Below are 22,613 nucleotides of genomic sequence, written 5' to 3' on the forward strand. Positions count from 1 at the left end.
AGAAACTAACACACACACACACAGCAGCTGATACACAGAGCAGCACACACAGACACAGCAGCTAATACACACATCAGCTAATACACACACACGCACACACAGCAGCTACTACACACACACAGCAGCTAATACACACAGCAGCTAAAACACACACACTAGCTATTACACACAGCAGCTCACACACACAGCAGCTAATACAATCACACACACAGCAGCTAATACACACACACACACACAGCTAATACACACAGCAGCTAATACACACAGACACACACAGCAGCTAACACACACACACACACACACAACAGCTAATACACATACACACACCCACACAGCAGCTCACACACACAGCAGCTAATACACACACACAGCAGCTCACACACACACACACACACACACACACAGCAGCTCACACACACACACACACACACAGCAGCTCACACACACACACACACGCACACAGCAGCTCACACACACACAGCAGGACACACACACACACAGCAGCTCACATACACACACAGCAGCACACACACACACACACACACGCACAAAGCAGCTCACACACAGCAGTGAAAGCTGAATTGGAGTTACTTCACAGGCCTTATTTACTAAGATCTTTAGCAGGTGCAAAACCCTTCAGCACACGCAAAACCAATAACAAAGATTTGGTTGTGGTATTTGTTTTTCACCAATCATTGGTTGTGTTATTAGTCCTGCGCATGCTGAAAGGTTTTTCAGATGCAGGTCTTAGTAATCAGGCCCTAAGTGTTTTTTCTTGCTTTCAAGCACAGACCCATTGATTACACCGGCCACTGTACAGCCAGAAGGACTTAAAGAGCCTTTAATTTATTAATCGATCTTTGAATTTCTTAACGTAATTTAAATGCCATTAATCTCTCTGGGCCAATCACAAACATGCACTCAAATAGCATTTTAATGATCTGCGGGAAGCAAGCTGTACCTTTAGTTTCTGAAAAAGGAGGACGGAGCTGACACACATTTGTAAATGAAGGAGTTGGAGGAGAGAGAGTGCCTCACTTTGCGTCACTTCATTCTAATGCTTGTTAATGGTTTAATGGTGGGCCATCTCCTCCCACACAGGCACAATAACAATTAGCTGAATCACCTCTCGTTAGGCAGGCGGCTGTCATTCGCTCATTTCATTTACAGTAGCTTGCGTCAATGACTGCTCCTATGGCCCTATGCATCACGCAGAAGGATCGGCTTAGCTTCTGGGCAAAAACAAGCCGCACCAGGAAAAACCGATCTGCCAACCATTCGTTTTGTTTTGACCATGTTTAGTATGAGCACGTAACTCAGCTGGTGCACTTTTGCCTATATGCAAAACAATGTGTATGGGAATTTAATTTCCTAAAACTGTCATTATTCTGATTGTAAAGTGGTAGGGTTCATACACCATTGGCCAGGCAATGGTCACAGTGTAGTATAATTCTTAGGGAACTGAGCTTGGAACCTGCAAGATAGAAGTTTGAATCCCAGGTAGGACACTGCACTTGTATCTTTGAGCAAGGTGCTGAACCTAAATTACTTCTGTAAATACCTGGCTGTATAAATGGATGATATGTAGAAATGCAAAGGCTATGCAAGTCACTTTGGATGATATCCATTCATCCATTACCTATACCCGTTTATCCTGGGAAGGGTCACGGGGGGTGTTGGAGCCTATCCCAGTGTTACTCTAGCCTATGCTAAATACAGTACCTGTAATGTAAAATGACAGAGTGGTACTTTTTTGTCAGCTGTACTACCTCACCACATGTTCTGAGAATATATAATTCTCTTCACCTGCAAGGGCGGTAATGCAACAAATCACTTGTGGAAAACAGACTGTAAACAAGTTTAAATTTCTAGTCGGGCAAGATGCAGCCATTTTAATGTAATTGCTTCGGTACACATTCAGCTGTGAACATTTGCGAACATTTAATTATAATGTATAATTTGAGCAATGCCAGTAATCCCAGATACCAGCAGTGGCTGAGTAATGATCAACAAGCTTGGGCCCTGCACCACCTCCCTGCTTCTTCCATAATTAGACCTTCAATGTTAATAGACGACTTTACTGCACAGCTGGTTCACTGAGATAATGAAAATTATTTGTTTTCATTTTGGTAAAGGAAGGCATTGTTTTTATTGCTTATGTTTTGTATGCATTTCCCCTTTTTGTGGATTTGTAATGCCCAGTCATATTCAGGACACCACCACAGGCTCACCACTGCCACCTCACATAAGGGTTGGCATTGGCACAGTCCGAATGTGATTTCAGGCCTTGGGGTCCATCAACACACTGGAACAGAGCCTTAACAGATACCAGACAATGTGGCCCATCCACACACTAGACCAGTGCTTTAACAAATATCAGACCATGGTGCCCATCCACATACTGGAATAAAGCCTTAACAGATACCAGACCATAGGGCCCATCCGTACACTGGAATAGTGCCTTAGTAAATACCAGATCACAGGGTCCATCCACACACTGAACTAGTGCCTCAACAGACACCAGACCATGGGGCCCATCCACACACTGGAACAGAGCCTTAACAGATACCAGACCATGGGGCCCACCCACATACTGGAACAGAGCCTTAACAGACACTAGACCATGGGACCCATAAACATTTGTATTTCTAAAATACACTGGTTCTGTTATATAGGGAAAAATGTATTAACGCATATTACAGGAACACTGACAAAAGCAGAAGAACGTGCAAAATAAAGCTTTTTGTACACTGCTGCTACAGTAGCCATTAAAAAATTTAACACACACAATTACCAGTCCTATACCAAATGATTAATGGAAAAGAATCAGCCACCTGGTCACATGCATTTATTATAAGCCCACACAAGACTGGTTTGTATGGTAGGCTATTTGCTTTTGCAATTTGGTTTTGTGTTTGTTTTTAAAGCATGAATAGGCTATGGCCAAATGTATTTAATTTTTGATTTATTTAATATAAGATAACCTAATCTGGTTCAAAATTAAATGGTCTGTTGTCAATGAGATAAATTCCTCCTTTTGCAATGCTGTAGAACAATAAACATAACTTAATTCAAGGGTCACTACATTGTTCTCATGTCTTTTTGCAGAACTTTCATAATAACAGGCTACTTGGAAGTATTTATGTACAGCAATTTACAGTAATGGTAGTAAAAATTCAGCATAATTTACCTGACTTAATTTGAAATTGAAAAGGGTAGTGACTAATGACATGTCAGAGCTGTTTGAAGTAAAAATACTTTCTGAGTAAATGAGCAAAATCCAAACACTGTTACATTATACTTACTCTTATGGTATACTAGTTTTTTACTGAACAGGGTAAAAAAAAAAAAATGTAATGTGTCTTAACGTGTACAATAATTTTAAAATGGTAATAAATCACTTATCTTGTCTTTTTGTCAAGTCAAGGGTCACAACTGACCCCACCTACAGGCACACATATCCTAGAGGGGCTGTTATTCCATTGAACTCATTCTGTTTGAAGTAAAATGTGCCTGTCACTCGTATAATCTCTCAAAATTCATTCATTACAATTGTGTGATGAAGCTGATAAAGACTTTAGGGTTGGGATGAATAACTGTGGGCATTGCAGTTATAGAACTCTGCAGTGATAACGCCTCTGCCACACCGTCAGTTCTTTACTGAAATTGAGACTTTGAATAAACTGAATATACTACATGACAACTACTGCAATGTAGCTGATTTGTGTGCCTGCTCATTATGACTGAAGAAATTACTTTAAAAAATAAAAAAAAATTCTGTACTTTGTGTTTCACTTAAAGGAGTAACATGGTGGTTGAACGTGACACTTCCCAGTTGTCTTCAGGCAACAACAAAACAAATGTGCATAATTTTTTTATTATTCAGTAATTTCAATGTACTTTAAAACGTATTTTTCTAAGCCTAAATTTCCCACTATAAAAGTTCACCCGAACCGTCTGGGCGTGGTAATGAGAACTGTCAGTTAGCTATTATTGACAGACCATGCCCCGTTACCATAGCTACCCCCATGATACGTGCTCTTTTTGGGAGACTTTTCACAAGCTAGCTAGCTTAGTAGTATATCAAGTATCGATAGATAGCTAAGGTAAGGACGTTGACTTATATCCAATTATACTTTTTGCTATCTAGCTAGCCAAGTTAAGATAAAAGCACAACTATAACGTCCTCATAAAAGCAAACTAGCTAGCTAACGTTATCGATAACATTGCCTTATGAAAGCAAACTACCTAGCTAGCTAACGTTAGCTAGCTAGCTAAATGAATATAACCAGAAATAATCTAATAGTCCTTAAAAGGCACTCTAATTTAAGTGAACCTAACGTTAGTCAAATTTTTGCATTGTCTTGCCTGTAAACCAGCGGCACAAACTATGGGTCTCGAGTTATCCATGGGTTTATGGGGTGTGGAAAGGGGAGTGGTTACTGTGTTCGTGATGCACCAAGTTGACAACTTTCTCAACCGGTTGAAAATAGGACGATAAATTTAAAACGCATATTTCTCCAAAAATACAGAACGGACATATTTAATACTTTACTCATTGTGTTTCTTCAATGCCTCTTGTGCAAATAGCACATAAAACCAAGAAAGTGTGAAAATCACCATGGTACTCCTTTAACTATTGGCTCAGATGCATCAAAATCCATGATGAAAATACTACGTTGCCAGTGCAAAGACTCACAACATATCATGCAGCCGGGAAAATAGAGCCCTCACGGTGAAGCCACACTATACGCGGCGGGAGGCGGCGAGGCTGCAGTGGAGATGACAAAAATTCAACTTTGACCCCCTCGCCGCGTCGCGGTAACCAATCTGATTTCATCTAATGATCCGTCAAGTAAATTGTCCCTATTTTTTCTAATTTTAGTTCCACATTCTATCGTTCCACAATGGAGGACCTAACTGGTAATTTCCGTATCGGGCTTCCCAACTTAATAAAATCTCCTACAGAGACACTGATAAGAGGAAATAGCATGGAGAAAAGTCTCTGAAATTGTCGGTGGCTCTGCAATGTAGTTATCGCCGTTAGCTACTATCACTGTCCAGTCTGAATAAAAATCATTTTTGCAGTAATCTGAAAATGTTAATAAGCTGCCTAGCTAGGCTAACTAATGTGTAGCTATAGTGAGTAACAACAAACAATAACAAACAAAAAAAATCTTCCTAATGTATTAGTTGCTAGTTGTTCGTTTCTACCAGCCACCTAGCTAGCTAATCAGATTTTGAAGGAATTATCTGGCTAATTCGTCAGACAATGTTTATGTTGTTGGTTGTTACTCACTAGCCATTAGACAGCCTAGCTAGGCAGCTGACTAACATCTTTCAGATCTAGGTTACTGCAAAAACTATTTTTATTCAGACAGGACAATGAATATGAAACACGATATTAAACCCGGTCAACATTTAACGAACACAACTGTCTGTCAAAAATAGGTGACACGCCCACAAACCGCCGACTGTGGGGACGCGGCGCGGCCACAGGCGGCCGTCGCCGCGTATAGTGTGGCTTCAGCCTAAGTGTCAAAAGAACGGAAGCCTGCAGAGGCCATGCAATACGTATTTGATCTTGTTATCTTCTGCAAAAATTTATTTTCTTGTGATCATGATTTATTTACCTTGTGATCTCTACGTGACAAAAGTTCTTTTCTCGTGATCATGATTTATTTACCTTGTGATCTCTACGTGACAAAAGTTCTTTTCTCGTGATCATGATTTATTTACCTTGTGATCTCTACGTGACAAAAGTTCTTTTCTCGTGATCATGAGAACCTTTGCAATCAGAATGCACAGTGATTCTGTGTGACAAACTGAGGATAGCACTGGATTCATTTATGAATCTGTGGATTAATATAAGATATTGTTATTATTACTGTTACATTTACAGAATCTTTTCTCGGCGGCTGATGACTCTTTACAGTGAGGAGGGAGAAACTCAGCTCATCCACCACCAGCACAAACCTGGCTGATGCATAGCAGCCATTTGGCACCAGAATGCATATAGCCGTGCTACGGATGGCTCAGATACAGCATGAGCTGAAAGTGCAGAATCCCTGCAGTACGTAATGAAGTGCAGATCATTACAGTGCTCAGACCTCAGCAGGGCCCTTAAATCCAGCAACAGCGCTGAGTGGGCGGAGTCAGGGACCGTCAATCTTCCTTATAACTGTCCCTGCTTTAAAATATGGACCTTTAGAGCCTGGCCACAGGGGGACAGGAACATCCATCCTGGATGTACCTCAAGTCATCTAGACAGCGCCATAAGCAGGTTCAGCAGTGGATAACTGCCCTGAACAGTACTTATAAAGGGACAAGCCCATGCAATAGAGCAGAGGTCTCATTGGACAATAAAGGAATTCCCCCACACAAAGCAAGCCGCTGAAATAAATTAGCTGCTTGTCAACGGGTGAAGAAGTACGGTTATAAAACCACTCAATGCCTTCCCTTTGTTTTTATACTAATAGTATTTTTCACACACCAATGCCCTAACCCCCCATAAGAAAAACACTGAAGTCAGACTCACGCTGCTCTCCCAATCCTTACCAGCCCAGGTGGAAATGGGGGGAAATAACAAGATTTGTGTCATGATTATGCGTCTGAGTCAGTGGTATTAAATAGATCACACACCCAGTATGTCTTGTTTCTCAGTCCATTGCTCCCTGCACAAGGTAATCATATTTGGTGTGGGACTCAGATAATGTTAATACATTTGATTGCTTTTTGTTGATTGTCCTCATTACCTGGGTGAAGGGAAAATAGATCATTACACAGCATATTGTCCTGCCTAACTGCCTTCCTACCCCCCAAACCCCCCACAGTATGTCGCCCACTTACTGCTGACAATGCAGCCGTTTTCGACCTAAATCATGTCACAAGTGTCCTCTTTGACATCAGATGTTTTAGGTTTCAGAAATCTAGACAGAGTTAGTGAGTGGCCAGGGAAGGTACCCATCATCACTGAGGGATAGAACATTGCTTATCGTTTCATCTCAAACCTCATTTACGCCTATCGTCTATCGTCCTGTTACGTGCTGTGAGCTGGCCCACACATTCGGGGGGTTGGGGGGTGGGTGGTGGGGTGCAGAGAGGACAGCAACAGTGATGCCTGTCCTATACGCAACATAGGGCCCCACCTGAGTGAGCTTAATTCCTGGATAATGGGATGATTACTCACAGGTGTGTTCTTAGGCTTCTACTTCATGTGATTTCGTATATTTCTGTGCTATAGATAGCTGAACTGATACCATTGCTACAGCCTGATGAAGGTGTACTGCTGACACGTGTTAACTGCAAGGCGAGAAATGTGCAATTTTGACTTTATCGCAAAGGGGCACACCCCCCACAAAAGGGCCCCTCCCCCTGATCCACGATCACAATCGCTCTTCTCTTTTGTTGTTTAAGAGCTGTGCAAGTTGTCAATCATCGACCAGTATGGAAACCCCCACTCTGAGAGATCTGAGGACACTTAGAATGTGGGATTAGCGCTCATTGCACTACCTTACATTGCATTACATTACATTACGCTCATGGTAGCACTGACTGGCATGCCGTGGACGTGCGGGTTTAGACATCAGAGGGGCTGCTTGTGGACGTGACGGGGTTGACACACACCCTTCCTCTCATTATCCCTGTGTTTCACAGTCCATGTTTGAAACCTCACCTTGGACCCATCTTTCTTCCAAAACAAGGAAAAAACTGTTTACAACACTGTTAAAAATAGTGGCTTAATAAGCTTAAAAAAATAGTTTTTTCTTAAATTCATAGTAAGGAAAAATGTAACAGCAGGTTTGGTTTAGGATTTGGGTTAGGATTAGGGTTAGAAGGCTCAAATCCGGGTGCAGTTTTACTGTGAGTAAAAATTCTATTTCTATTTATAAAACATTTCTTACGGTGCTGTTTGGTCATTTGTAAGAAAGATTACAGTAAATAAAAAGTGACCCTGCTTAATGGCATGTGAACAACACTGGGATGAATCCCGCTGCTTTGCCTAGGCTGTTTGGGTGCTGTCTTGGCTTGTGATGGTTTTGATTCTCCCATCAAAACTGCTGACACACCATACTGGCTGGCAGCTGCACCTTTTTGTGCATTCAAAAAATGAAGCTTGTGTCCTACTTAGTTTTTTATCTCTGTGTGTCATCATCAGTCTGCTGGAGCAAACTGCAAGTGGAGCAGTTAAACACCTCTCATTAGCACTAAGGATTACTCAGTCTACAATTTACACTTTGGATATTAGTTTGAGACTGGAACCAATTACTGAACAATAACAGATTTAACACTTACATAGAAAATTGTGGCAAACAACAAGGGCTTTCGAATAAAGACAAAATGAGCCCTTCTGTTCACTGTCTGAGCTCATTAGTGGGCAGAAAATCAACAGTCTTTAATGAAAAAACTTGAGGCAAACCAGTCCTGTGCAGCTACAAGAAATTTAATCACCCCCCAGTAACATCAGATCTTGGAAATTAAGAGTATGTTTGAAAGGTTTCCATTGCACCCGCTGCCTAAAAATAGCTATTTCAGATCAATGGGGGTAAAGACAACTTTTTGTTTCATGTCACATTCCTTTACCCTTGGAATTTAGGAAATAATCAGCTGGTAGCAGGTCATAAAAAACGTTTCGCTAACCTTTGAATCCTAGCTGATTCCTGGGAGAGGACTGGAGAAAATGTCACGGGGTGAACACTGCAGGAAAGGTTAAAAGCATTGCCGCTTTCAAAGCTGTGTTAAGTGACATTTGACTTGCGTTTGTGAGGTTGCGCATTGAAATGGGCATCAGGGAAGCTTCCCCTTTATGTGCGAAACGCCGCTGCCCATGGCGGACCCTCGCTGGACAGGAGCCCAAAGGTCAGATCCATTCATCGCAACGCTGCCGGGAGCTGGAGAGGCCAGGCGGAGCCCGAAATTAACTGTCAAAAAAGTTTTGTGCAGTCCAGCCCTTGTCATTCATGGCGTTCGGCCAATGAATTCATTAGGCTTTGCTACCAAACCAAGCACGCCACCAGCTGGCAGTAAAAACATTTCTTGGACTGTAATCGAATGGTTTGCTGTCCGTTATGAGACATGGGCGCAGCGGACTTACTGGCTTATTTAACAAGCCGGTGCGCAACTTTCACGGGGTTTTGTAGAGACTGGAATTGCCTGATTAGCGATTGGGAGTTGTGTCCCAGACAATTCATACCCCGGATATCAGCAAACAGGGGTGAAAAAACTGTTAAATCCTCATTATTTTGAATGGCTTCATGCTGTCTTTCTTGCGTACGGCATAAATAATGCAGATGTCAGGCGAAAAGTTCCTGTCAAAGCAGGCCTGTTTGCTCATTAGAGAGAAAGGTTATGCTTTTGGTGTTCTCGTAAAGGCAGAAGCCATTAAAATTATAATTTAGCTTTTGGCAGGAACAGCTTCATGACGCAGACAGGGACATCAGTGGGGCGATATTACACAGCGCCGAATTACAGTGTGTGATTTAGAGGACCCCAGCAGGACTCCCTGTGCTCCTTAAAGTGTGCCTCTGGCTTAATGGCGTTTCACAGCTGCTGTGTGTCATCTTGTGTTAGATACTCTAACCTCTGGACAGGCAGTTACAGGTCGCTGTCTGGCTCTGGGTGTGGAGATTTACTTTATAAAATATTACAAATCTAGCAAACGGGACAATTATTTTCTTCATCCTGACCAAGGAAGATCTCTCTACACCCAGACAGAGGGATAACCATCAGAAAGAGTGTTTGATAGGGGGCTATATCAGAAATCTGGGGTCCATATCAGAAATCTGGGCACCATATTAGAACTCTGGGGACCATATCAGAACTCTGGGGTCCATATCAGAACTTGGGGGTCCATATCAGAACTCTGGGGACCATATCAGAACTCTGGGGTTCATATCAGAACTCTAGGGTCCATATCAGAACTCTGGGGTCCATATCAAAACTCTAGGGTTCATATCAGAACTGTAGGGTCCATATCAGAACTCTGGGGTCAATATCAGAACTCTGGGGTTCATATAAGAACTCTGGGGTCCATATCAGAACTCTGGGGTCCATATCAGAACTCTGGGGACAATATCAGAGCTCTAGTGTTCATATCAGAACTCTGGGGTCAATATCAGAACTCTAGAGTTCATATTAGAACTCTGGAGTCCATATCAGAACTCTGGGGTCCATATCAGAACTCTGGAGTCCATATCAGAACTCTGGGGTCCATATCAGAACTCTGGGGTTCATATCAGAACTCTGGGGTCCATATAAGAACTCTGGGGACAATATCAGAACTCTGGGGTCAATGTTCATGTCCTTGCACCCCACAGATACAAGTTCTGTAATGTATCTTTATTTCAGCTGACTTACATTAAATGCAAACTCATTCTGGTGTTGTCTCTCAGGTCAATAAAGGCAGATGAACAAAATGAAGAAATGGGTCTTCGAAAGAAATGTTTAAAAACAACTTTAGGATGAGGAATTCCTCATGCCAATTGAATAAATACTTTCTTAAAACTCATTCCTTCCTCCAACGAGAGTACCTTGAACTGCATTGAAGTGAGCCCAGTTTTATACTCTTTGCACTAAGGCACCCCTCTTTGCTCCCTTCGAGATATCTCTGCCCTTTTGTTCAATGAGCACCGTGTTAGTTTGTCCTGATCTCCGGAGCTTGTAGATATTTCTATACTTGAGCACCCAGTGATTGTTCTGTTTTTCTTATGCATAATTCCAATGAGGTTTGGCAAGCTCCAGATTCTTGGTTTTGTTTATTGTGCTCAGTAAGGGCTGTCTTCGTGCCACCCTTCCAAAGAGTTAGTTGGTATGGAGGTGCCATTTTAAATGAAATGGTAAATGGACTGCATTTATATAGCACTTTTATCCAAAGCGCTTTGCAATTGATGGTTCTCTTTCACCCATTCACACACACACTCACCCACCAATGGTGAAAGGCTGGCATGCAAGGTACCAATCAGCTTGTTGGGAGCAATTAGGGGTTAGATGTCTTGCTCAGGGATACTTCGACACGCCCAGGGCGGGGGATTGAAATGGCAACCCTCTGACTGCCAGACAACTGCTTTTTCCGCTCAACCGCTCTTACCTCCTGAGCTATGTTGCACCATTTTATGTTTTTTTAGACTTGTTGACCGCAAGAAACAAACCAATCTCTGCAATTCTTAAACAGTGATCCTTGGGCTATTAATGGCCTCCCTCACCATCTTCCTCACTGTCCGTGGGGACAACATGCACTTGCTTCCTCTTCCTGGCAAATTTGCAACCATTCCATATTCCTTTTTATTATTGCCCTTACAGTGATAAGTGGTATGTTTAAACGTTTATGTCTTTGTTTGTACCCATTACCAGACTTGTGATGGTAAATTACCATCAGTCTCTTCTGAATTGACAGTTATTTGGCTTTTCCCATGCTGATGGATGACAAAAGGATTTTGTATGCTTGTTACCTCATTTTTATTCTCCAGTGAAACTGGAAGTGATAGAATGACACAATATAGTTAATTTAGACTGAGATTAACTAAATTAAGTAAAATTGTATTGCCAATTTCATTTTGTTTGATTTTACTTACAATAATTGCTAGGGGTGCCAATAATTATTAAAAAAACATTGAAGCATGAGAGTAAATGTATTGAAATAAAAGTATATAGTTTTCCCATATGTTTGAACATAACATATAGATTATTATCTGTCATTTATTATATGCAGCCTTTTTTCTTTTTTATTAAGAGTGCCAATAATTCTGAAGCCCACTGTACATTGCATCCACTTATGCAGCAGTATATATTCTGAAGCAATGCAGGTTAAGTAACTTGCTTAAGGGTCCAACGGCAGTGTCCAACCTGGGAATCGAACCTGCAAACTTTAACCAACTCCTTACCCATTATACTACACTGCCACCCAATACATAAGAATACATAATGAGGAGTACAGGTCATTCAGCCCATCTAGAATATAAGAACATAAGTATACATAATGAGGAGAACAGGCCATTCAGCCCATCCAAAATCTAATGTTTCGCTAAACCCAGTTTATCTGATCTTGCTAGATATTACAATGTGCTACATTACCGTTAAGCCACATAAACTAATAATAAAAAAAATTAATAATGTATTCTAATATAAAGTATAGTAATGCTGTATTTTAATGTAATGAATTATATTGTAATGAATCATACTGTAATGAAATGCACTGTAATTTGATATATTGTGGTGTAATGTAGTATAATGTAATTTACTGTAATTTGACATAATGTGGGCTAATGTGGCACAATATAATGTGATTTGATATAATGTGGTGTAATGTAATGTACTGCAATTTAATATAATGAGGGGTAATGTTGTATAATGTGCTGTAATTTAATATAATGTGGGATAATGTTTGAAATTTGATATAATGTGGGGTAATATAAATGTACTGTATTTTAATATAATGTGGGGTAATGTTGTAATGTAATTCAATTTGATATAATGTGACATAATGTAATGTACTGTAATTTAATATAATGTGGGGTAATGTTGTATTATGTAATGTAATTTGACATAATGTGGGATAATTTAATGTACTGTAATTTAATATGTGGGGTAATGTTGTATAATGTAATGTAACTTAATATAATGTGGGGTTATGTTGTATTATGTCATGTAACTTGATATAATGTGGGGTAATGTACCAGAACACTCTGTGTGAGTACAGGATCCAGAACACTCTCTGTGTGAACACAGGACCCTGAACACTCTGTGTGAGCACAGGAACCAGAACACTCTCTGTGTGAACATAGGACATTAAACTCTCTGTGTGAACACAGGAACCAGAACACTCTCTGTGTGAACATAGGACACTAAACTCTCTGTGTGAACACAGGAACCAGAACACTCTCTGTGCAAACATAGGACCCTGAATGCTCTATGTGAACACAGGAACCAGAACACTCTCTGTGCAAACATAGGACCCTGAATGCTCTGTGTGAACATAGGACACTGAACACTCTATGTGAACACAGGAACCAGAACACTCTCTGTGTGAGCACAGCAACCAGAACACTCTCTGTATGAACATAGGACACTGAACACTCTGTGTGAACATAGCACCCTGTGGTGAGAATTTTTATGACAAAGCAATTTAGCAGATAATTATCAAAAAAAGAGCAAAACTCAGCTAAAAAATGCTTCTGAAAGATTATTTTGTCTTACATCAGGTGACATTTAATTTCCTCTGTTCCTCTATCTGGGTAAACTCACAATAGATTAGGTATTTCCTGCAAACACACATGCTGTCAGTACAGTGAAACTGCCCATTTAAAATGGCAGGGATAGTTTCCTGAGAAAAGTGCCAGTCTGTAATCGGCATTTATCAGCATGAGAACCAGAGTTGTACCATGAAAGTGAAGGAAGCCATTATGAGGCTGAGAAATAAGAAGAACAAAACAGTCAGACGCATAGGCCAAACCTTAGGCTAACCAAAACCAACTGTTTGGAACATTGTTAAGTAGACAGAGCACTGGTGAGCTCAGAAATCAGAAAAGGCCTGGTAGGCCAGAGAAGAGCTCTACTGCAGAATTCTCACAGTAATGAAGAAAACCCCTAAACACCTGTCCAACACTCTTCAAGAGGCCGGTGTGGGTGTGTCAGTGCCTACTGTCCACAGAAGACTTTGTGAACTGAACTACAGAGGCTACACTGCAAGATGCAAACCACTAGTTAGCCACAAAAACCGTCTGGCCCAGTTACAGTTTGTAAGTAGCACCTAAAAGAGCTTGCAGAGTTCTGGAAAAAAAGGTCTTGTGGAAAGATGAGACCAAGATTTACTTATAACAGAGTGATGGCAAGAGCACAGTGAGGAGGCCAAAAGGACCCAACATCCAAAGGGGGGTGTTATGGTTTTGGCATGCAAGGCTGCCACAGATACTGGCTCACTTGTCTTCATTGATGACGTAACTTCTAATACACTGGCTCCCAATCACATCAAGCATCACATTCAAACTCCTCCTTCTAGTTTATAAATCCCTAAATGACCTTCTACCCACTTACCTCTCTGACCTCCTGCTCCCCTACCAGCCACCCAGACAGTTACGTTCATCCACTGCCGGCCTCCTCACCACCATCCCCTCTCAGCGCCATTCTTTTGGCGATCTCAGTTCCCACCCCAAACTCTAGAATGCCCTCCCCCTGATATCTGTACCTCAGACTCACTCACCTCCTTCAAATCTTGTCTTAAAACCCACATCTTTTCCCTAGCCTTCCGTTGATGTTTGTCTTCCCCCTCTCACACCCCCTCCTACCACCACTGCACCACTAGTCCCACTGCATTTTCTGTCTTCTCTGCATTGTATGATTCATTGTATGTATGTATGTATGTATGTATCATGTATTGTAAAGCGTCTTTGAGACCATGAAAAGCGCTTTATAAAATAAATTTATTATTATTATTATTATTATTATTATTATTATTATTATTATTATTATTAATAGCAGCAGCAGAATGAATTGTGTACAGAAGCACCTTATTTGCTCAAGTTCAACCAAATCCCTTCAAATTCATTGGATGGCGCTTCATCCTACAGCAAGACAATGATCCCAAACATGCTGCTATAGCAAGAAAGGAGTTCTTCAAAGCTAAAAACAGGAAAATTCCTGACTGGCTAAGTCATTCATCTAATCTGAATCCAAATGGGTCACAGACTTCAAGCAGTTGTTGCATGCAAAGGATATGCGACAAAGTACTAAACATGACAACACGTTGAAACCCAAATGTATATATGTGCATTTAAGCCACATGTGAAATGTTTCATTACAAATCAGTAATTGCGGAGTACAGAGCCAAATCAAGAAAAAATAAGTCTTGTCCAAAACGTTATGGAGCTCATTGTATACACACAGACAGGTGACAAATTACAGAAAAAACTTGACAACTTTATACATGGATGGCAGGAGCTTCAGTCACAAAGACTGCTCAACTGGTGAGTGTTTCCATACGAACAGTGACTAAAGTGACATTGATTTAGATCTACAGGAAAGACATCAGTAAATAGGGTCAGAAAATGTGGTCGAAAGTACACATTCGATGACCGTGATGCTGATGCATTAGTGCACTCTGTAAGGAAAAACAGAACAGCAACTCTTCTTCAGGTGACTGAGAATGTCAATGTAGAATGTGATCAGACTGTGTCAGCAACAACAGTCCATCGTCAACTGCATAGAGAGGAATATTATAGTAGGGTTGCAGTACTTAAACCCCTCATTACAAAGTTGAATGCACATTTGAGAGTTCAGTGGTGCTAAAACCATAGGCACTGGTCTATAGAGATGTGAAAAAAGTGATATAGTCAGATGAGTCATCCTCCGCCATTCTCGACAAGTGCATGAGTGCATGTGTGGTGTACACCAAGAGAACAGAGAACAGGCCTGAATGATTGACCCCTACAGTGGGTCCGGTGACTCTGTTATGCTGTAGGGGGCATTTTCCTGGCATGGAAAATATTTCAGCCAAATATGACCCCATTTAGCCAACGTCTGGTTCTGTCAAGGCTGTATTCGCTAGCAGCGGTCTGTCCTATCCAGAATGGGTGAGGGAGGATATCCAAAAACACCAATTCGGAATATGGAAAAAGAGAGTGAATTTCCCTGATTTCTAGGGTGCTTGGGTGTTCTAGAAATGTTGCTAGGGTGTTGCTAGGGTGCTGCTATATTGTTCTAGGCGGTTGCTAGGGTGTTTTCAGTGGTTGCTAGGGTGTCGCTAGGTGGTTGCTACGGTGTTCTATGCGGTTGCTAAGGTGTTGCTAGGTAGTTGATATGGTGTTCTAGGCGCGACATAGCTCAGGAGGTAAGACCGATTGTCTGGCAATCGGAGGGTTGCCGGTTCAAACCCCGCCCTGGGCATGTCGAAGTGTCCTTGAGCAAGACACCTAACCCCTAACTGCTCTGGCGAATGAGAGGCATCAATTGTAAAGCGCTTTGGATAAAAGCGCTATATAAATGCAGTCCATTTACCATCCATAGGCAGTTGCTAGGGTTTTCTAGATGGTTCCCAGGTTGTTGCTAGGTGGTTGCTATAGTGTTATAGGCTGTTGCTAGGTAGTTGATATGGTGTTCTATGCAGGTGCTAGGGTGTTCTAGGTGGCTGCTAAGGTCAGGCTAGGTGGTTGCTATGGAGTTCCAGGTGGTTACTAGGGTGTTCTAGGCGGTTGCTAGGGTGTTGCTAGGTGGTTGCTATGGAGTTCTAAGCAGTTGCTACTGTGTTCTAGGTGGTTGCTAGGGTGTTGCTATGGAGTTCTAGGCAGTTGCTAGGGTGTTAATAGGTGGTTGCTATGGTATTCTATGAGGTTGCTAGGTCTTTATCAAGTCCAATGAGGTGACCCAGAATTCTGTATGACAAACGGTTCAAAAGTTATGAAATACCAAACAACGGCCAATCAGGAAAGAGGGCGAGACTAACCTACATGAATGGACAAAGGACTCTCTATCAAGTACAATGAGGCATCCCACAATTTGATAGCAATTTTGACCAACAGAGATGAATGGAGGAATGTTAAAATCCAGAGAGAGACCAGAGCACTGCTAGAAGACAGAGCATTGTGACATCACAAGGGTGAAAAGACAGAGCATTGTGACATCACCAGAGTGAACATTCCGCCATTCATTCTCTATGGGAATTTCTCAAAAACTGTGCACCGAAACTTTCCACAAAGTAATAGCACACCATTCCCGATGAAGCTGCTCGATTTGACATATTGCACGTGTATGTGGTGCGAAAACTCTAGGAGTAGCGGTCTAAAAAATGGGTGGAAAGGATAATAATAATATGTGCAATAATAGTAGTGTGATTGCCAAAGACAACCACAATAATAATAATAATAATAATAATAATAATAATCATATTTTTTTATTTAGATAGCACCTTTCCAGAGCCCAAGGTCACTTAACAAAGTTAAATGATTAAAAAACAGCAAGTACAGTAAATTCAGAAGGCAAAACATTATGACAGGAGAGCTTTCACCCACAGCTGCCAGTCATCACACAGCACTTGTGCATGCACCAACCCTTCGCTATGAACCGCTTGTCCCACCCTACCTCGTGGATAGTCATGTTTACCACTTAGGACCAGGTAAGAAGAGGTTATGTCACTGTTAAAGATGTAATCTCAACACTGTGTTCCAGTGTGTGGATGGGTCCCATGAACTGGTGTCAGTTAAGGCACTGCTCAAGTGTGTGGATGGGCCCCACGGTCTGGTATCTGTTTAGGCTCTGTTCTGGATTATACAAGTGCTGGCTAAAACCAAAACCCGGCAGGGAGATGCAGCTTCAATGCATAGATTCGACAGGTCTCTGGAACTCTATTGGAAGAATGGAGCACCACTCTTTCTCTGCGGCTGCTCCCTCTCTGTGGAATGCTCTTCCAATGAGCATCAGGGAAGTGGAGAGTGTTGAAATTTTAAAATCCCAACTCAGAGCCCACCTCTTCATCATAAATTACCCCTTCTCTACTGCCTTGCTTTATACGTTTGTTGCTTGTAATGCCTTCCGTTCTGTATTACTGTCCTATGTGTTTTGTATGTCACACTGAGGTGCGAAGAGCGAGTCCTTGAGCTCCCCGCTGGGAAGCTTTGCACCGCGCAAGTCAGCGTGATCTGAACCAGGAAGGTTGGGAACATGCTGACAGGTGGAAAAAAAAAAAATAACATAACAAAGAAAGAAAAAAGGGAGAATCTGCTGCAGGCTGCTCTTTTCTGCGCTGAATGTTACGACTCCTCTGATTCGTCGGATTGCCGAAGGGTAAGATCATGCTGCAGGGAAAGAAATAAGAAACCTCAGAGGTACAGTGCCTTGACGAAGTGTGCGCCCCCTTCCTGATTTTGTCTATTATTGCATGTGGGTCACAGGGAATGGTTTCAGATCTTTAGAAAAACTGTAATATTACACAAAGGGAACCTGATTAACACAAAATAAATATTTTAAATTATTATATCAGTCAAGACAACTGACATATTAAAAACAGTGCAGGGGAGCAGCAGCACTGAGAGGTCTGATTGGTTCAAAAAGGCGCTCCATCGGTGATGTGTGCCTGTGATTGAACAGGTATGAGAAAAGTGTTGTGTGCTTGCGATTGGTTGATTATGGAAACGCATGAGCATGGGGTTACTGGGGCAGACCGACTGGTCGGCTGTAGCTAGAGTCTCCTGACAGAACTTGCTTTGCGCATTCCATGCCCGCTGCTCATTTCCAGTAGTCAATTTAAAAAGTTATCACACACCCATAAAACGTGGGAGCCCAACCCTGCTTTCAGGCCCATGATGAGCATGATCAGACCAGCACAGGTATTACAGCATTCATATTCAACATGGTTCAGCATCCTCCAGATAAAATTGGGAACTGTTGTATTCACTAGTTACCCATTTATCATGAGTATGGAGATGTTGGAGTTGTTCATGGAACTTTCAAGTTTCACATTTTTGACAGATTTTGCAGAGTGGCAATAAAGATTACCAAGAGGTAATAATTAATTTTAATTAATTTATTGCTATTGCCCAGAAATCTCTTTTGCAAACAGCTGAAATTATAATCTTGAGCAACAAGTCCATAAGACATGCTCTTCTTGACCGCATTGCCTTTTCTCCCTATTAGCCAGGACATATTTTTAAAATATGGCCTAGTACAGTTATCCTGTGCACATCTATGTAAATCCTGAATAAGTTTGTCAGGTAGTCATCAGAGGAACGTTGCAGACACACCAGTGCATTACAGTGGAGGTAGGTCTTATCAATTTATCAATTTATATATAACTCACCTCAGATGATGAGTTGCGTGACCTTCTCAAGCCAGGCCATGTCCTTGCCTTCACTACACGCAACAGGCTCTTTATTCCACAGCCCACACTGGTGTTCATACATGGCCAACAGAAACTCATCCCATTGCACACATGTTCAAATGAGTTACGCGTATTTGTTGACTGAAAAAGCTCCATGGCTGATGAGTTTGAGGTCATTTGTCTCACTGCACTTATGACTGATTCTGTTTTTAGGACGATATAAGTATGAAATCCACATAGTGGAAACCAACAAACACATGGTAAGGGACAGTCAAACAAAACAAAAAGAGGTTGTGACAGAAAATGAATGGCCCAATGCCATATATAAGCTAAATCTGAAAGAAAAAAAAAAATTCAACGCACAAAAATGCCAACGTTACTCACAAAAACAAAGCACTATAAGTCATTAAGACTTGCAAAATCTATGCCTGCAATTAAAAGTAGTGATATCAAAATTAGGCCAAGTTACAATAAATAATATTGGCTATCTTAGCTAACACAAATTAAACATGCTGTATTCCAAAGCAATGCTGCTACACAATGTTTCCTAAGTTCTCAAGTAACTTGGCCCCGTGTTTTTTCATCTTACCATCTGAAGAGAATGTGGTCGTTCAAAGCATATGTGTCACATTTGATTTGATTTGATTGGGATGATTGCATGCTTCTTCAGCTAAGCTGCTTATAAATCAATTACACATCTAACATGAACTGTGGATAAAAGCATAGGTTGTAGTTCTGTTTTTACAGTTTTTCATTATTTAGCATAGACCACCACAGTAGAGGATTATCAGCCAAACATGCCAAATATTATAAAGTTCCTTTGGATTCAGAGAAACAATGATCCATTTTCCTGCAGGCATGTCCAGTGTCAGAATAGCTGTCTGCTGCATTGGTGATTATGTCTCATCTGAAGTTCATTCTAATTGCGTAATGCATGGGCACACAGGCTCTGGTGTTGCCTGGGCCATAAACAGTGCAGAACACACAAATATTATATGCTGTGGAGTCCAAAATTATGTCACTGTCCAAGTGCCTATGAACTGCATTATATATGTGTTCAGGTAAATGCACACAAAATTCTCTTGTTGGTCTGTAACACACTGTTTTACCTGCTTTTATGCCCTTGGGTTAAATTATCAGGATGATGGTCTCTTTTTGTGGGACCCTGTTTATTTTAGATGTAACTGTATTTTTATTTTTTTGTTATATTTTCAGTCCTGTTTTATGTATTTAAATAGCCAACCCAGGGATGACAAGCATTGTAAATTTGCATAAAAGTGTGCAAAAGTGTGCACATTTGCATAAGCCATAAACGTGTGCAAGTGTGCAAATGTACATAAGCCATACAAGTGTGCAAAAGTGTGCACATTTGCATAAGCCATAAACGTGTGCAAGTGTGCAAATGTACATAAGCCATACAAGTGTGCAAAAGTGTGTACATTTGCATAAGCCATAAAAGTGTGCAAAAGTGTGTACATTTGCATAAGCCATAAAAGTGTGCAAATTTGCATTTGCTCCTGTGAAATAAACAATAAGCAGAAGTACTGGTGAATGAACATGACAGCAGGTTTAAATAATTCTGTGAGCCTTCTGCTTGCAAGCAGACAGCTCTCTGTAATGACCTAGACCACACACTGTCAGACTGGAAAGATTTACCAGGATCAATGGCATAATAACAGCCTGGCAGGAGAGCCCATCCATGGTCATAACAGCGACATAAATCTGTAAGCACGCACTGAACCTGGACCAGTCTAAGAGTTCTGTACAGGATTACGTGAAGGCTGGTGTCTGTTTTAGCTGATGCTGGATCAGTGATTGGTGGGGATAGTATCTTCTTACACCTGAAGCACTCCACTGAGGGTGAATTGGGCTTGCTGGCTCAGCAAGTCCAAATTATACTCTCCAAAATAACACTTTGCAAAGTTGCAAGGTTGATAAAGAACATCTGCAGGATTTTCACACAAAAACAGCAAAATATGTGACCCCACCCTTACATTACACACACATTTGTGGGGAATTAAAATCTTTTTTAAATATTTCAAGTCATTTAGATCTGTAAGTGCACAATGGCCGGCTTTAAACCATACAGAACATAACGAATGCTAAAACAATTTTGGAGAATGCATGTTCCTGGGTGTTCATTGTACCTACCAGGTTCTACAAGGACATTTTTGTCTAGGTCATGATTTTCAGCAAAGCTTACTGGGACATGCCAACCCATGAATGATCAGATCCTAAAGTTAACCATTATTATAGAAGTTGCTTTGGCATTCGGTCACTGTGCCTTGGTGAATGAAGGACTCCATATTGGATGGAAGGATTTTATTTGATTCAAACAGAGCTTTTAGGCCTATGTAGGCACTTTACAGATGTAGCAATCTACTCAACTTAGCAAAAATAATCAAACTTGGTAAATCTTTAAGCTAACTTGCTAAATGTGGCATACTGACATATTGGGATCCTATTTCCAGCTTCAATGAGTCATACGGCAATGATGAATCATGTTTAATTACATTAAACATTTAAGACATTAATCCATTAGCCAGGCGTATGTACTGCCAATCTGTGAAGCACAGACTGAATTTACAGTTGGATGAATGAAATAAAAGACTTCAGTGTGAACAGAGTGAGACTAAATGGAAGAAAGCCACAGCAGTAAATGTACCCAGTAGCCCAGCAGAAACTCTGTAGGGCTCAGTGGGTAGAGGTAATTAGACTGTGCAGCCAAAATGAAGAAGAATAAGAAAGAAAGGCAATGACGGTGTCTCAATTGAGACATTCACTGGAAATGTCAAGGCCTTCGTAAGGCCTAAAAGAGGCACCGTAGCCACTAACATGCTGTTACTCACCTGTCCGTCAGTCTGCCGTTCCTCAGCCTGCCTGTCAAACTGCTGCTCCTCGACCTGCCTGTCAAACTGCTGCTCCTCGACCTGCCTGTCAAACTGCTGCTCCTCGACCTGCCTGTCAAACTGCTGCTCCTCGACCTGCCTGTCAAACTGCTGCAAAATTCTGAAATTTCTGAACTAATTACTCCCCAGGCACCGAGTCCCACAGAAGAAGATATAGGATTTATTTCATTTTAAATTGGTCCGCATCACATAGCTATATTTAATTTGCTGTTAAATTATTTTTTAGACGATGCTGTAGTGCTGATTAAGGTGAAGTTGTGAATATGATAAACATGTCAATTACAAAGATGATGATTGTATGAATATAAAATAATACATAAGCATCATTTATCAAGATCTTACATAATTGTTGTGTTTTCCCACACAAAAAGTATAGCAAATCGTATCGAAACGTTGTCTTTGCCCATATTGTATTTTTTCCGGTAAACAATGATAATGAGCGAATGTTGTAGTAGGTGACAAACTCTTATTTTACTACTATACATTGTTTTATATACATAGCCTAAAATATAAAGCACATTGCATGTTTCTGTTTGAATAAAAAAAAAAAAAACTTCTCTCATGCACCACGCAGGCATTCCAGACAAAGCAAGCAGATGAATCAATTGGGATGGCATGTATGCCATCCCGCCAAGTTACGCCTTGGCGGGGGCTGCCCCTACCTATACAGCACCGAGAGTTTGGCACTTTTCAGGGTTCCCCACAGAAATAACCACAACAGCCACAGACACTCAGCCCTTAAAAACATTAAATTCTGTACATTCTGACCCCATTTCAACAGACAGATTTCATAAACAACTTCACATATCCACACAATAAAGCCCCAAACTCGCGTTTTCTCCTTCTTCTTCTCATTCTTCTTCTTCTTCTTCTTCTTATTTTTCCTGCCGCCTATCCCACTA

This window comes from Anguilla anguilla, chromosome 16, assembly GCF_013347855.1.
Source record: "Anguilla anguilla isolate fAngAng1 chromosome 16, fAngAng1.pri, whole genome shotgun sequence".
Taxonomy (NCBI): domain Eukaryota; kingdom Metazoa; phylum Chordata; class Actinopteri; order Anguilliformes; family Anguillidae; genus Anguilla; species Anguilla anguilla.